We start from the raw sequence: 17483 nt of genomic DNA, 5'->3' as shown, positions 1-17483 counted from the left end.
GTAAAAACACGCTGATTGCTGGACCATCCGTGGGCCGGATTTAGAAGGCGATTGGGCCAGATCCGGCTCCCGGGCCTTAGGTTGCCTACCCATGTGCTAAACAGTTAAATGGCCTGTCACCTAGACTTTGCTATTCTTACTTTCCCATTCAATTAACTGCACTTCAGAGATAACTGTACATGAAGACAAAGCAAATGACTCTTCCAAACAAGATTATTCCACAACTTTATGGCAGTTCAAGTCCAGCTTTAGCCTGCCCCTAAATTCAGAACACAGAGACATGTCTTCCTTCCCACATAATATACTAAACCAATTCTGACTTGAGGTGAAGGATCACTACTTGTCTCAAAACAAAGCAAAACCCAGATGAAGTGAAACTAACTCCTTCCCTGAATCCCCTCCTCACCACATTCTGGAATTATAAAAGATGTGAAGGCTTTGTGGCAACCACCAGTAATGCCCAGTTACCAATGACAACCAAAACTGGTTGACTCCTTTGGATTAGTTTGCACTTTTAATTAACAGCTGGGCTTGAAGCCTTGCCTCCAGCCTAATTCCTTACCTTACAAGCTTTTCAACCCACCAGCACTTAGGTCAACTCCGTTTTCAAAGTATTCCCCACTCCCCCTGAGAGAAGATTTGGAAAAGATGTTGACTTGTTATGTTTATGTAGAATACACCCTCCTTCCACACACATTACTAATTCTCCTCCAGTTAGTCCAAATACAGATGATGGATAAGCATATGGAAACATACCTGCCAAGTCCCGGACTGCAGAATCCGGGATTGGCAGCCGCGTGACACCGGAAGTTGCATAGATGCAACTTCTGGTGTAGCTTTGCCCATCTATGGGCACCGAAAATGGCCGGCGCCGGCTTCGAAAGTCGCATCTACGCACTTCCAGACATGCGTAGTCATGACTTTCAAAGCAGGCGCCGGCCATTTTCGGTGCCCATAGATGGGCAAATCAGAAGGAAAAAAATGGCCACCGGCAGGAGAATATAAGGGAGAATAACGGGAGACGAAGTGATATGGGGGACCGCCAGGAAAAGGTAAGAAAAAACGGGGGTTTCCCGGGGAAAACAGGGTACTTGGCAACTATGTATGGAAAGAATGAATTCTTAGAAGGAGGCTATATAACCGTAGGGTAAAGATTTTCCTAATCCTACATAGATATGAGATGATTTGGAATATGGTAACATTACTGGAACTTGGGTCTCAACAAACAATGTTTGGGAATGGCAAGTTCCTGGATAATATATACCATTATAGGTTATTTACAATGCTTTATTAATTGATCAGGTAAAATATATTAGGATACTATTTTTCTAAGGTTTGAAATAAAGTAAGGTAAGCAGTTCGAAAGCATGTCTGACTCCTTGAAGCTTTCTCCCAAGAAAATTGGTGGACTCCTAGTTAAATCAGGAGTGGGGAAACTCCAACTCATGGGACAAAATTGACCCGCAAGGCCATTTCCTAAAAACACACCCACCAGCTGTCACTGGTGATGCCAACTGATAGGTGTGAAGGCACCATTTAATCCTGCACTGGCAATGGGCATTGCTCCCAGCAAGGAAAAGGATCATGCAGCCAAGGCAGCCCAATTTAATCCCTGCTCATCAGCTGGGAAGTAAGGCTTAAAGCCTTTAGCAGAACTGCTGTTTGAAGCAGTTCTCCTCTAAGTCAATGGGTTGGCAGCAGTGGAGTAAGGAAGAGGAGTCCCCCCCCCCCAACCACCACTGCCACTGCCTGCCCACTTGCTTAAAGTTGTTTCCAACAGCACTGTGTTAAACTGGCTAATGCCTATAAAATCTACAATGAAGAACATTGTCTAGTTCGAATGGATTTAAATATAACTGCTGTATTTATTGTCTTAGGCATAAAGCAGCCAACTGTGTGAAAATAGTTTAAGAGGCAATGGCAAAATTGCCATTTTTAAATGCAACTGCCCTAAACGTTCATGAATACATTCAAGTGGCACAGGGCTTTGCTGCATTCCACCATGATCTTTCCCTACCCCATGGGGGCACAAGAAAGCCTTCCACACAAAAGTCTCCAACACAAATGAATAACAGCAAAAACACTGACCACACAGAAAGGTCAAGCTGCTCTCATTATGCGTGCACAGCAGGGACATAGCATGGTAAGCATCAGAAATTTCCCCGCAGCTATAAAACACTACACCTTTTTCACTTTACATTGTTGATTCTATTTTTTTGTAACTGAAGGGTCCATAATTAGGAACTTTCAGAGTACAGTATATTTATCTATTAGCATGAGTTACATTCAGGAGCAGCAGACACAAAGCTTCCTTCCCCCTTATCTGAAGTAATGGACTATCCTGGATTAACTCAATAAACTAGAAATTTACCTCTGTTTTGCAATTTGTAACTAATTTATGACCTGATCAGTACTGAGGTTCAATCTTGCATTGCAAGCATATTCTCTTTCCTTCTTGTCTCAAACTTAACACTGAGAGGGTTAGTGGTGGCACAGAAATGTCATCTGTGATGGTGAAGGCAGAAATGGAGCTTGTAATGAGGGATGACTACTCCACATTTATGCACAAATTTGGGTTTCCGCTACCTTGATGCCCACCTTATATACCCCACCAGTTTTCATGTCAAATGAATGAATAGTTTTGCAAAAAGAAAGAGGGATTTTTAAATTCACAATGTACTGTATGTTATGCTGATGTTACTCCTTCCAAATGACATTTCTTACCTTTAGTTGCTATGGAAACAAGTCGCCTATATAGGCCAACTCTTTAATTATGCAATGATCAATTTTCAAAAGAAAAATGGGGATGTCCCAGACTATCTGCTTGACAAAAGACACTGAATGTTGAACACTGTTCATCCATAGTTGTTGAGCTGTTTTTTAGGTAAAGAGATCAGATCAGAGTTGTTGATCGACCAGGATCGACCAGGGACAGCCCTGGTCAATCAACAACTCTGATCTGATCTCTCTGCCTAAAAATAGCTCAACAACTATGGTCTCTCCCCCTAAAGAAAGCTCCACAACTTTTGTCCTTCTCCCCACAAAAAGCTCAACAGTATACCTGAAGGAGCATCTCCACCCCCATCGTTCTGCCTGGACACTGAGGTCCAGCACCGAGGGCCTTCTGGCGGTTCCTTCACTGTGAGAAGCAAAGCTACAGGGAACCAGGCAGAGGGCCTTCTCGGTAGTGGCGCCCGCCCTGTGGAATGCCCTCCCATCAGATGTCAAAGAGATAAACAACTACCTGACATTTAGAAAATACCTAAAGGCAGCCCTGTTTAGGTAAGTTTTTAATGTGTGACATTTTAATGTATTTTAATCTTTGTTGGAAGCCGCCCGGAGTAGCTGGGGAAACCCAGCTGGATGGGCGGGGTACAAATAATAAATTATTATTATAAATTATTATTATAACACATCATTCTGGCATGAAGAGTTTTCACACTGGTATCAGCCTCCTTCCAGAAGTAGTAATGCTAATTCTGGTTACATCACTGAAGAAATGAGATAATTGCTACTTCTCAACTTTTAAAAGGAAACAAAACGTCAGTAACTCTTAGCCTGTGCAGACGTTTCATTGCTGAACAATGTGGCACATTCACTACTGAATGAACCCCAGAGCATGGCGAGTCTCTGGGAGGCCACTAGACTGGTTATTATTGCACTAAGCATAACCCTCTCATAAGAGCTATTAGCTGGCATGCTTGGTGGAAAATCAGTGTTTCTCTGAAAGCAGCTGTTAACCAGTACCACCCCACTTCAATTCTCCTTTTTATTTAAAAGGACAAGGAATGCCTAGGCTTGGCCTATTCCAAGTTTTCCATGCAAATTTTTATCTTTTAAAACTCTCTCTATGCAAATGATATATACAAAATATCTGGGCCAGAATCCAAAGATTTACTTACTGGTACTATTAAATAGTTTTGCCTACCCACCCCCCATCTCATGCCATATAACAAACTGTTCTTTAAAGTACCTTATGTTTCTAAAGCAGTTTGTCATGCCATATACTTAAGCTTAGGAAACACAAATCTAAGGCTGGCTGGATGTTTGGATAGGGTTGCCAGACTCAATAGAGGACAGGATTTCTGTGCCTTTAATTGCCCTGCTCTCTTTTGAGTCTGGAAACCTTAAAGAGAAACCAGCAGACCCTTTGTTTAATTTCCAAGCAAAGGGTCTGCTGGTTTCTCTTTAAGGTTTCCAGACTCAAAAGAGAGCAGGGCAATTAAAGGCACAGAAGTCCTGTCCTCTATTGAGTCTGGCAAACCTATGTTTGAAACTGCTTATACAGACTCATTGGGTCCCAGACCCGCCAAAAGAAATTGGCATATAATTTTAAAATTCAACTTTTTTGCTTTGGTACTAGGTAAAGATTATTTTTTAAAAAATAAATAAATGCAAGAGTAGTGAGCAGAATGAACACATGCATTAAAAACAGAATCATTTATACAGCAGACTTCAGGTTTGCATTTTTTCCAGCAGCAATTCACAAAGAGTCTAGCTGTTGTACATTAAAAAAAAAGAGCTTGCCTCTTTGGCAGTGAAATAAGCCAGCTAAGCTGTGACTGCATAGATAGACAATGCAGATACAAAGCCACAGATCAAGTTCAGTAAAGCCTGTAACTGTATCCAACTGTTACATTTAATTATACAAACTAATGAGGGAATACATACATTGTACTGTATGTATATTGCTTTAACTGTTCAGCACAACAAACACAAAGTGTGGAGTACCCACAGCAAGAGAGATTTTGATCAGATGTGTATGTAAAAGGTATATACCGTATGTAGCAGAGATCATGCTAAAACAAGAGCCCTCTCTTAATTTTTAAACCTTCTCCCTCACCTGTTCAGGAGGGACCCCATATCCTCTGGAGAGAGTTATGGGGGGGGATTACAGGGGAGGAAGAGAAAAATCAGTTTTGCAAGCTGCCTTTCACTCACACAAGCAGTGGAGACAACTCACTAATTAATCAACAATAGAGTTTGGAATGCAGCATTCAAAATCTTGTAACCTTGCATCTAGTGGGGAATGCTTTGTCTGGAAGCAAAAAATGGCACCCTATTATAGTTGCAAGGATTGTGGAAAGCACCAGACAAAAAGGATTACGGATCAATTTGTAATTCCATAGCCCTTGGCTTTGGTCAGAATTTATTAGCAGCACAAACTGTCATGGAATGTGTGCTCCATCTGCTTCTTGTTACCTTCATTCCTGAGAACTGCCATCTAAAAATGATAATTTCAGAGTGATTATTTCCATATACGGTACACACAAAGCTTGATAAAAATTCAAATGTCTCTTTAATATTATTGGTAAAGGACATTAACCTTAATGGGACATTGTAAACATAAGTAGTTTTGTGAAACCAAACTCATGGAGATTGTTAGGGTTTGTTTGGGTTTTTGTTTGTTTTTTTGTATTACTTCTACTGTACTACTACCACCACAACCACCACCAATTTAAATGCTTTCCCTAAATCCATAAATGATGAAAATTATGAACATCTGCATTTCCATAGGTTTGTATCCTTTACATATGGCAGCTCCTATTTATAGTACACTGTGCCAAAATGGGAGCATGAAGCAAAGTCATTATTTTGACATTAGCCATTCTGACCTCAAGATGACAGTCAGGATCTAAGACCCTGATGCTGATGCAGAACAAAGTGTGAAAAGGGTTCACCTCTGTCTGTCCTGAGACAACTGCACTGAGAAACACAGTGGAGGAAAATATCGTGGTGGCAGGCTAAGGGTTTTTTTTGGGGGGGGGATTGCCCTTCTTTCCTCTTTACCAAGTTCATCAGGTAAAGGAAGAGGAAAATGGACACCTATCCTCCCTAAGCAGGAGGTAAGAGGTGGCTTCTCTCTTTTGGAAGGCCGGGCAGAATGAACATCCGCCTCTTGAAATTAACTGAGCGGGGTTAGAGGAGCTGAATGAGATTTGAATGTTTTTAGCTAAGTTAGTTGAAGGCGAACGGATTTGGAAGGTTGGGAGTTTCAGAAAGCTCAGATCTCACTCTGCCTCAAGTTTGTGACCTTGGGCAAGTCACTTGCCATTCAGCCTCACTAGTCTGCCTTTTGCAGACTGGGTGGTGCAGAAGCAAATGTGGGATCAAAGGGAGCAACTGAATGTTGAGCCCCCGCCTCTGCCTTGCACTTAGATTGTAGACTTGGGCTATTCCATTCAATGCCACAAGCCAAAGAACAGTGATACCACCCTAAAAATATTTTACATAGTTTTCAACTAAAAGGAATTGTCATTATGAGATGGCTGCCTTTATCTCCAAGGATATCTAACTCCTTTGGAAGAAACTTCCAAGATGCTGTTATCTGAAGACTGAAATGCTTATTTCTGGACATTTATCAGGTTTATTTTCTAAGCTTTGGTCACCCCAAACCCCTAATCTATTTTCTTAGATTGTTGACTCTATAACACACACACACACACACACACACACACACACACACACACACACGTATGATAAAAGCAAAAGCAAAGCTGCTGCAGTGTATTTATAACCTTTTTGAATTTATAAATATTACAAGCAATAGGACATTGTTTCCATATATTGACATCCTAATCCATGCAAGTTAAATGGGACTTGTTTCCAAGGAAGCAAGTCCAGGACTGAAGGCTTTTGGCAATCAGAAGAAAGCAAGCTATGAAAAGGCATAATAAAGCTGAAGCTCACAAAATGCAGTTATATTCATTTTTGAGCAAAATCCTTTCAAACGTGCTTAAGATACACAGTTAAAAGAATGCAAGACAGTACGTGTAAAGAGGCATAAGAGGAGAAAACAGACTCAGAGGAGAGTTAACAAGAATCAAAGGAAGTACAAGAAAAGAATTGCTTACCCTACAGATGCTTCCTCTGCAACAAACAAGCTCATTTTTCACAGGACTGGATGGGTAAGCCTACCCACACTCCATTAAATCAATTGTCCATTCTGCAAATTGGCTTAAGGCTGCTCTTGGGCATTTTATACAGAGAGATGCAGCTGCCTAGAAATGCATCTGCAAAGTGAGGCAAAAACAAACAACACCACATTCACATACCGATGAGAGAGAGAGAGAGAGAGAGAGAGAGAGAGAGAGAGAGAGAGAGAGAGAGCACCCACAGGATCGCTAATGAATTCTCCGAAAGAACCAGCCTAAATGGCAATTCACTGAAAGGTGTTCAACACAAGATTAACAAGTGGCTAAGAGCCACCCTCCGGTTTGATTTTTAAAGCTGCAGTTTTTTTGATACCACTACTGGCAACCAGCCATCACTGCAGGCCTCAAAAAGTAGTGGAAAGCTTAAAAGGGGGAAAGAGCCTGCCGGGAAAATTCTTCTAAGCCTGCAGCTCTGCAGCACTCTCGTTCTTTACAATAAGGAAGAGCGAGAACCCTCATCCCATCGCCAGGCTTTCAATGCAAACTCTAAAAAGGAAATGTAAGGAGGTCTATGTGACGAATCACTTAGCCCAGCTCTAATATAGTCAATATTATGACCTGAGCATTCTGTCAATGTTTGAGCATGTGGGCTACTCTTAAAAATAAAACCACACACACAGAGAGAGATATCAAATATGCTCTCACCAGCAGCAACATGAGTAAAACAGGGGAAGAGAATTAAGATAATAAAGCTAAAGACATTTCTCAGGCATTTCTCCTGTTTCAGGAACTGACCAAGGGGAAGTTCCATAATCAAAGATCAACAGTATCAACCATCAAAGAAATCTTTATATTTTACATATATTGCAATTTATGGAAAACCACTTGTTTCAGTCTGACATAAACCACAGTCCTTTATATACACAATGTAAATAAGGTATGCTGTGGTAATAAAATGAGCTCCCTTTCCCTTAACAAGGAAAGACACAAACCTAATAAATATATGGTTTTACAATATAAATCACAGTGGAACAGCTTTCCTTTCATATGTTTTACAGTTGTACATTTCATTGCTTAGCTCTATCTATATTTTAGGATACTCAGCTTTATTCTTCTTGGAAGAATTATCTGTGTAATTTCCCTGTTAACTTTTATCTTAACTGCTGTCACACTGAAAGAATTCTGTAGAAGGTTTTAGGAAATGTGAGTTTAGGTTAGTTTCCAACATATTAAATTGCTGTGATTTAATGTTCTATATGCCACGTGAGTCAAAGAAGAAGAAATCTTGTAAAACTCAAATTTATTGAGTATAGATGAAATATAAAGTTCGGCACTGAGACTTGAAGAAAGTTTCCAAGTTTCAGCAAACTGGTCATAAGACACAAGTTTATTTTAAAGTTCTTTTGCTTGTTACATTTGCGGGAAAAGTGGGGAGATAAATAGCTGCCTTTAGGTGGCAGGTCAATCGTAACTTTTTAGAGAGTGTTAGACTAAGTCAGCCTTGCCCAGTCTGGTGCTCTCCAAATGTTGCTGGCCATATTGCCTGGGGCTGAGGGGAATTGTAGTCTAAACATTTTGTTTGGTGACTGCTGCCAATGTCACAATCTCCGAATTCCAAATCTGCCCAGGGTGCCCAAAAAACTTGTGACAACCAGATAGTATATTTTCACAACATCAGCCAACTCCTGTGGGCTGGGGTCCCATTGCCCCTCCATAAAATATTTGAGGGGGCTGCCCCCCTAAGTTGATGGGCATTGCCATTCAAATGGTGTGAGTGTGCTGCATCTTGTGATCAATTATACGTGGGGCCCTCAATTTTCAAGTTGACACCACTGTATAGAGAGGAATAAAGGTAAAGGTAAAGGCCCCCCTGACCATCAGGTCCAGTCGTGTCCGACTCGGGGGTTGCGGCGCTCATCTCGCTCTATAGGCCGAGGGAGCCAGTGTTTGTCCGCAGACAGCTTCCAGGTCATGTGGCCAGCATGACAAAGCTGCTTGAAATGCCGTTTACCTTCCCGCCAGAGCGGTCCCTATTTATCTACTTGCACTTTGATGTGCTTTCGAACTGCTAGGTGGGCAGGAGCAACGGGAGCTCACACAGGGATTCGAACCGCCAACCTTCTGATCAGCAAGCCCTAGACTCTGTGGTTTAACCCACAGTGCCACCTAGGTCCCATAGAGAGGAATAGGATTCTCTAAAATTATACCCTTAATCTTGACTTTTAACGAAGCTTAGCAAGTGTCACAATAGTGTACTTAAACCAGGAAGAGAAGGGTGGGATGCTATTTTCTTTAATCACAAAATAAACTTTCTGTGTTCAAACTAAAAAAGCCACCAGTGTTTAGGCTAAACATATTTGATAGAATTATTACAAAAGTAACCAAAAGATAGAGAAATGTTTGGATATTACATTCAGGGCTATTTTGTTGAGAAAGAAAAAAAAGTGATGACTTTAGATAAGAATCATGTGGATGTCCCAGCACAATCCTGTGCTGGAATGTTAAGACCATCACATTTTTCTTTCCTCAGTTCTCAGATATATTCTGTAATTATTTTAACTTGAACTTTGCATGGCCTAAAATGTAAAAAGCAAGCACACAGAACAGCTCTACTCAGTGCTATTTGGGTGGTATAATAAATAGGCATGATACTTGAAAATATCAACTAACTTCAAGCTGAGGTCAAGGGGAAGTTCCTTGGCGAATAAAAATATATTGCATCATTACATGCTACATTGTGATGAAAGATTAATGACAAATCCAGTCCAGGAAGGATTGTTGTTTGAGGAGTGACACCAGACAATTCTTTAAAATACTCAATTAGGAGATTAATATGACTGATCCCATTTTGATTCATACCATAGATTCAGGTTCTTTAGTCTGAAAAGGTAGAACACAACACACTGCCATTCAGCTATCACTTTAGTTGATTTAAAACTGGTGTTTACTTATTCTTTCAAATTTTCAATCCATTACCTAAAATGATGGACAAATGTATTATTAGAACAAAACAAAGGCAAATAGTCTATCTCCATACTTTCTTTTACTGTTCGGAGTAATCTTTGTCCAATCGTGTGAATGCAAGATGCAATTAGAATTAAAGGAAAATAAATCAGATGTAAAAGCCATTACCACCGAGGTTTCCTCAATGACTTGTCACAGGAGCCTTTCTTAAACCTTGATATGACCTCAAAAAGATGCCTGGTCTTGATGACAGCACTATTTCCTTAACATGAGAAGGCTTTCGGCAGCCTTCATAGTGACCCTAAGCACACGACTATTACCAACAAGGACTACCATCAAAATATAAGTCTTACTGTTACTTGTTGCAGGGGTGGGAGCATGTAATTTTCCAGATGTTGATGAACAACAACTCCCACCAGCTCCTACTCTTGGTCATGTTGGCTGAAGCTGATGAGAGCTGGTATGTAACATCTGGAGACTCACAAGTTTCCCATCCCTGGGCTATTGAATGGCCATGTTCAGCCAATCATATCTCAGCTCATTCAGATAAGATGTGCAACAACCTTTTGACCCTGTATGCTGCCCACTGATTTTCAGTGAGTACTAGGCACGATGGCTATGCTGTGCCTCCATGGTTGGAGGCGGTTGGCTTCTGAATGCCAGTTTCTGGAAACCACAAGAGGGGGGAGTGCTCTTGTGCACTGGTTGACCACTGTGAGAACAGGATGCTGGACAAGATGGACCACTGACCTAATCCAGCAGGCTCTTATGTTCTTAGGGAGTCTTAGGTGTACCTACTTCAGGGTTGTTGTGAGGACAAAACTGGGGAAGGGGGGAACTGTGTTCATCACTTTGAGATCCTTGGAAGAAAAATGGGGGATATGTTTTATACCTTGTTATGCCATTTTCAAAACAGCCTTTCGGCCACCCTCAGCAAGCAATAGGACAAAGTAAAATTTCTTCATTGAGGCTTCAGAATATCCATTTAACTTTTAGATATAAGATTTCAAAGGAACCAGAATGCAATGCACAACGTCTGAGTTTTAAAGGAGCCAGAACTCTTGTAATATCTATTACAACTGAAACCAATACCCTAAATGAATAGTTGTAACAATTGTATTTCCCAAGGCTGAAATATAAAGCAGCAAATAATTTTGCTTTTTGGCAGATGGCTAAAATACTTCTAGCTCTGAATCTTTGAACTGGAATTCTAGTTTATTCCATGTATCAAAGTCGGTCCGCCAAACACAATAATTAAATGCCTCCAGAATAAAGGAAACTTGCCAGAATTCGCAAGTTCAATTGAAAAATAAGCATCAACTTGCATAGTCAAGATGTAGCAAAAGAAGCTGAACTTTATACCTCAAGTGATAGATGAAAGCAGATGCTAATATTTTTGTTTGTGTTGTCTCCATAGGAACTAAAAGTAACAAAAGATGAAGATTTCCAAAGAACTGTTATCAGGTTTGATTTAGTACCTCCAGTTCACACGTACAGTACTAATACTTCCCTTGAGTCACAAATATTGAAATAACATGAAGAGAAGCAACGAAGACCCATCTTGAAGTCTCCCAGTCATCTCTAATCTGAAATATTACTTCCCTCTTGTGCTGGTCCCAATCTTTTAGATAAAAGTTGGATCATAGCAGTTAATGCCAACTTAAACATAGATACATACTTATGTCCAAGGGATCTGGACTGAGGGATCTAGCCTTCAATAATACTGGTCTCACGGAGAGAATCCCATTCACCTCCCAGCCTCAGGAAGCTGGTCTGTGTGTATGCAGCTGTTACGGCACACCTCTGCATTATTTCGGATGAATGCATTGTTGGGTCCAGTAATAGAGTATATACCCCCAAAAAACATTCCTCAGATGAAAATAGGGACATTTCTCACTCCCCTCCCAAACTGACCCTCCTTGACCCCTCATTTTTTATCCCTCAACCAGAGCATTTCCACCACCACCACCACACCAATGGGCCATGGCACCAACACCCTTCATGTTCCTGAAAACCCCTTAACTCTGATTTTATTTTATTCATTGGTAGATTTGCCAAAAGAAAAACACAAACCAATAAATAATTTTTAGAAAGGGGCAAGTTTTTTTCTGGGGGTACCCCTAAACATTTTGTGAATCTAACTTTGGCCTCATATTTCAATATGAGTAGGAAAATGAGAGTACCCTAAACATTTTTAAAGAAAAAAAGCTCTCTCTCTCTCTCTCTCTCTCTCTCTCTCTCTCTCTCTCTCTCTCTCTCTCTCTCTCTCTCTCTCTCTCTGTGTGTGTGTGTGTGTGTGTGTGTGTGTGTGTAAAGACTCTTCCTTTCTTCCCGCCCAGGGTGCCCCTGCCCTCTGCCTGCTTCTCAGAGCCAGTGTGTCACAGCCACTACTGCTGCCATTGCTCAGAACAAGTGCCTGCTCATTCTCCACCCCAAGCTCAGCAGGAAAAATAGGGATGTTTTGGGACCAAATCAGAAGCTGGGATGGCTTTCATACTTCCAGGACTTTCCCTGGAAATAGGGGCACTTGGAGGGTATGAGTAACATGGCACCAAGAAAAGTTGTCATGTTATTGGCAACCAACTATATGTACCTCCATGCAAATGTGTGCGCCAGAGGACTGGGGGGGGGGGGAGGAATAAGAATCTTAGGTGCTTTCTATTTACAGCACCTCCCGTCACAGTTTTTCTGCTATAAGACCCAGTTCACACCTTACTGCAAAAAAGAGAGCTTCAAATAAATATGAACTAGTTAATACTATGGGTACAGGATCCGACTTCTGCATTATTCTATGATTCTATGTCTTACAGCAACCCAACTGGTATGCCACCATCTACTTTATTTTCCTTATTCTCCCTCAAGTGGGATGAGAATTGAGCTGCAAATATAGTTTGGCAGAAAAAGAACTCCGCTCATCCCAATAGTAAACTGCACGAATGGAATACATATTCCCTATCACACACAAACAAACCCAAAGCCCAAGTTAAAGGACTACAATTAGTTGCTGTTGTTGTTGTTTAAAAAAAAGCTAGTAAATTTTAAGTCTTACAGTTGTCAATTACTTAAAGCACTGGATGTACCTTGAAGCTCTTATTTGGGGGGGGGATCCAGCATGGAGATTTTCTGAGGTTCCCAGCTCTATGGTTTGCTATATCAGCTTGCCAGTTCACCTTAAATTTGAAATTTAACATAATAGCAACTATACCTCCAAGCCTGATTTGCTGAAGAAGTAAGAGTTTAGTTGTTTGACCAATCTCACAGAAAGAACATATGCTTTTCTATTAATATTTTATTGCTTATAAAACATCAAAGCTGGCTGCCTTCCTACTTTGTCAGCAAGCAACAATTTCCCCCCTTTAAGCTAATTCAAACTACAGGGAGCCAATTAAAAAAAGTGAAGCTTAACACAACTATTTCCTTCTAGTAATCTCTCTAAATTTAGGGTTTATCAGGCCTTATGGGGTCTTCTTTCCAGAGCAATTGGCATTTATTCATTTAACTACTATGTGTATAGCTAAGGGAATGAAACAAGTTCAAACGTTACCACTTGTCTTGAAATTGAGAAAGACAGAATTTATTTAAAACACACTTGATATGTCTTCTGAAAAGTTTTTCTTTTAATACAAGGAAATATGTTACAACATTCCTTCTTCCTTTGTCAAAAAGGGGCTAAATTAGTATTTTGGCAGTCACCAAAGGCTTTTTCCAGTAATATTAAATTTCGCCATGTTACAGTATATGGACACTAAAAGGCTACTGAAGGCTAATGTTGCTGTTATTTTAAAAGAATCCTTAGTTGTTGTTTTTTAAGACAATTATGTGCTTCAATGAGGTAATATGAAAACATTTTCCCGTTTTTTGTTTTCGTTTTTCAGTGAAAAAAAAGGTTGGGAAGAGGGAAATAGAAGCATATACAGTCGTACCTGGAATTTGAATGGAATCCATTCCGGAAGTCCGTTCAACTTCCAAAACATTTGAAAACCAAAGCACGGCTCCTGCAGCCAATCGGAAGCCCTGCCGATGTTTGGCTTCCAAAAATAGTTCGCAAACCAGAACAGTCACTTCAGGGTTTGCAATGTTCAGGAGCCGAAACGCTCGGGAACTAAGCTGTTTGACTTCCAAGGTACGAATGTATTAAATTCTTAGTAAATCCAGTGAAGTTTCAACTTCTGTTATTTATTTATCTGATGTTTTTAAAACAAAAAGCACTTTTATCTGTCCTGACAATGCAAAATGAACTAAGTAATCTCAGCAAAGGAATGCAAACACCAACAATGCACAAGATGAACTGTCAGTCCTGTGTTAAAGCTATCCAAAGCTTCAAAATTTACATGCAATTGCATACTGAAAAACTGCATGCAATTGCAAAATCCATAACTTTTTTTTTGCATTATGTGAGGAATGTGGATCTGCCTCTTTGCCGAGACACTTTCACCTCTGCTTTGATTTTAATTTAGTAATATTTGCAGAGAAAGGAGATGCAATTTAATATACAATAGCAAAGCCCTTTTTGGCCTGAGGGCAGCAGCTTCCATACCCCTAAGCTAAAGGTTAAAGGATTCTGATAAACCTTCCTAAAATAAGCAAATCACAAATGTTTATTTGAGCAGCTAACAACACTTTGTATATAATTCTTTTCCATTTTGTTTGCATTTCATTTTCCACTCAGAAATAAAGCAGAATGGAAAATAAAGAAACCCTACAAACATATGTATATATATATATAAACCTGGCAATGAGGAAAGTGGGACATCCAACAATTTAAAAATTGTTCTCTATGGTAGAATTGACTATATGTCAAAATAAACTTTTTAAAAACACCTCCATGTGGTAGCAATTTTATCCAGCAAAAATCCTTATTTGGAGCAAAGAATTCCAAACAACAGAGCTGCATAACAAATTTCCAAATCACCCATGATGTGTAACAGGTGAAAACACATGAGCTGTGCTATTTAGTTTTGTTTAAGGGAACCTATAAAGTGCTTAGCCTCCTATAATTTGTTGAATATCATATCTATTTGGTTATCCTATCCTATATAATAAAGTGCAAGTGCCTCTGCGCCCAGTATTCCGTGTGTCCCTGGGTTTGCGCTACTGTGCATGTGCCCCACGGACACAGGGATTGGACGGAGAGACAGGACGCACACACACACATGCTCTCTTCCCCCCCACCTCTGCCTACCGTTTAGCCGCTTCGTTGGGGCGCTCCGCTGAGCCCAGCTGGGCAGCGGGCGCCCAGGAGAAGGCCGCGATTCGGCCTCTTTCTGTGGCTGCGGCGCCAAAACAGGCCGAATCGCGGCCTTCTCCTGGGCGCCCGCTGCCCAGCTGGGCTCAGTGGAGCGCCCTTGAGGAAGCGGCGGCCGAGGGAGGGCCAGCCGGCACCCCCCTGTGCTGCCGTTGCCAAAACAAGCTTCTCCCAGGCGCCCGCTGCCCAGCTGGGCTCAGCAGAGCGCCCACTGCTAAAGGGAGGGAAGGCCGCGGCCCCGCCGCTCCTCTAGCGCGTTTACTGAACGGGCTGAATTACACTAGCCTTTAGAGTAACAATTGGCAGCTAACTGCAATACATGAAACTCTCAGGGCTGCATCGCACATTACAAAATTTGTTCGTAGAAGGCTGTTTAATGAAGAGAACAATGCTATTGTTGGTATTTCACAGATTGGTGCTTACAGCTTCCCTCTCCATGTCCACAACAAAAAACAAACAAGCCATCAGCATATGTAGTACAGTAATCAGATTATCACATCATTTACAGACTAGTCACACAATATTTTTTTCAGAGGTGCCTTCTGCATAGGAATTCTGTAAACATGTGAGGAGAGTCAGAATCTACAACACGTGGAAGCTTTCACCAGTGACTGCTATTTTTAGCCACATATATACAAATCCAAATTGCTGCTAAGAAGGGTAAACAACATAGTAAATTCATGGCTATTTTTAGAAAACCGCATTTAGCATTGCACTTTGACATATGTATCATCTGACATATATTTAGTACCTTTCACTAGCAATAATCCATTTGCCAAACCCGTGTGCTGGCATTGATATCAGCATGTGATACCAGAGTGATTTAAGGATTCATGCCTCCTACCAAAAAACATTATCATCTATAAATAACAGGCAAGCACCCAATACAACTGGTACATAAAACTCCAAATATATTAATGTACTCTAGATCGCAGTATTTGCTAACAAGCCCCTTTAAAAACTCTTTTCTTATTTAATATTTATACTGGACAGCTCAGTTGGTTAGAGCAGTGTTTCCCAACCTTGTGCCTCCAGATGTTTTGGGACTACAACTCCCATCATCCCTAGCTAGCAAGACCAGTGGTCAGGAATGATGGGAATTGTAGTCCGAAAACAGCTGGAGGCACAAGGTTGGGAAACACTGGGTTAGAGCATGGTGCTGATAGCACCAAGGTCGCAGGTTCGATTCCCATGTGGGACAGCTGCACATTCCTGCATTGCAGGGGACTAGATGATCCTCAGGGTCAATTCCAGCACTACAATTCTATGATTCTTACAGTAAGAACAAAAGAATAGATCTGCTTAGCAGGTGAGAGAGTGGATTTTCATACAGCTATTTAAAATTAAAAAAATCATATAATGTTTGAGGCCAAAAATAAAGCAAATCAGGCAACTTCTCTCAATACTTAACCACCAACAGCACTTCAGTCTAGCATGGGGAGGGATTTTAACTAAGCTTAAGATAAGGAAGGAAGGAAGGGCTAACTTTCACGGAAAACTCACGCAAATAGGCTTGTGTCTGAATACACCCCCAACGTCTGAGCACAATTAGTGGCTGTGGAATACTGCCTGTGCCAGACTGCTGGAAAGGCAAAATGGATATCCAGGGGGAGGGAAGAGGGGAAGGAGTATGCTGGGAAAAGGTGACTGAAACTTTGTACATACAGGAGACCTCTCCACAATGCAACATTTTGTTATAGATCCCAAATGTGCTTATATATTACACACTATGATTTATGGTGCATGTTGTTTAGGATTTTAAAGAAATTCTTCAGAACACTGAATATTTCAGTCCCACCACCCATCCAACAGAGATTACATAATACACACACATTTTTGTGTGTGTGTGTGAGAGAGAGAGAGAGAGTGTGTGTGTGTATTATAAAGTCTCACACACCTTAAAACTCACAGGCCATTCAAATTTTACAGGCGTGATTAAAAGGAGTATTAGATCACAGCTGACTGGAAAGCTGAACTCCAGCTGGACACCAGCCAACCCAGACTCATGGTAACCATTGTGTTTTGAAAGATCCATTTTAAAAGAGTCATTAATATTCTCCGCAGGACTTCAAATGCATGGCAAATAATCCAACTTGGCAACAAACCTACGGAAGATGGTGTTACTTTCTACTTTTAGCCAACTCACTTTCTTGAGCAGATTTGAAAGGTTAGGGCCCAACACTTGTTTTCATGCATCAGGGCATAACCAGTAAGACTTCATGATGTAAACCGGGTAAATATTTGTTTTGTATTATATTCACAAATACTTAAATTACAAATTGGTTCAATCTAGGGTGCACCAAATACTATAGAGTTCTGATATTCCTTCAACTGTAGCACATTCAAAGACAGCTGAAGCCAAAAATACCTGCCACAAGATTTTCACATTCAACTTGTTT

The 17483-nt window shown here is 40.8% G+C and overlaps 1 protein-coding gene across 6 annotated transcripts in view; it reads right to left on the bottom strand.

Moving 5' to 3' along the window:
- Positions 1–17483, bottom strand: part of PLEKHG1 (pleckstrin homology and RhoGEF domain containing G1) — a 103912-nt gene that overhangs the window by 50806 nt on the left and 35623 nt on the right. Inside the window, exon 3 of one of the 6 annotated variants that reach the window (XM_035108764.2) lies at positions 6855–7013. The exons of 4 other annotated variants lie outside the window; for them this stretch is intronic. The gene's annotated coding sequence lies outside the window, so the exon portion shown is untranslated. Of the gene's footprint in view, positions 1–6854; positions 8768–17483 lie in introns of those variants that run through there. One more of the 6 variants, XM_060272746.1, reaches the window with a different exon arrangement.

The sequence above is a fragment of the Zootoca vivipara genome, chromosome 3 (assembly GCF_963506605.1).
Source record: "Zootoca vivipara chromosome 3, rZooViv1.1, whole genome shotgun sequence".
NCBI lineage: Eukaryota > Metazoa > Chordata > Lepidosauria > Squamata > Lacertidae > Zootoca > Zootoca vivipara.
The sequence above is the reverse complement of the archived record's forward strand: the minus strand, read 5'-3'. Positions and strand labels throughout refer to the sequence as shown.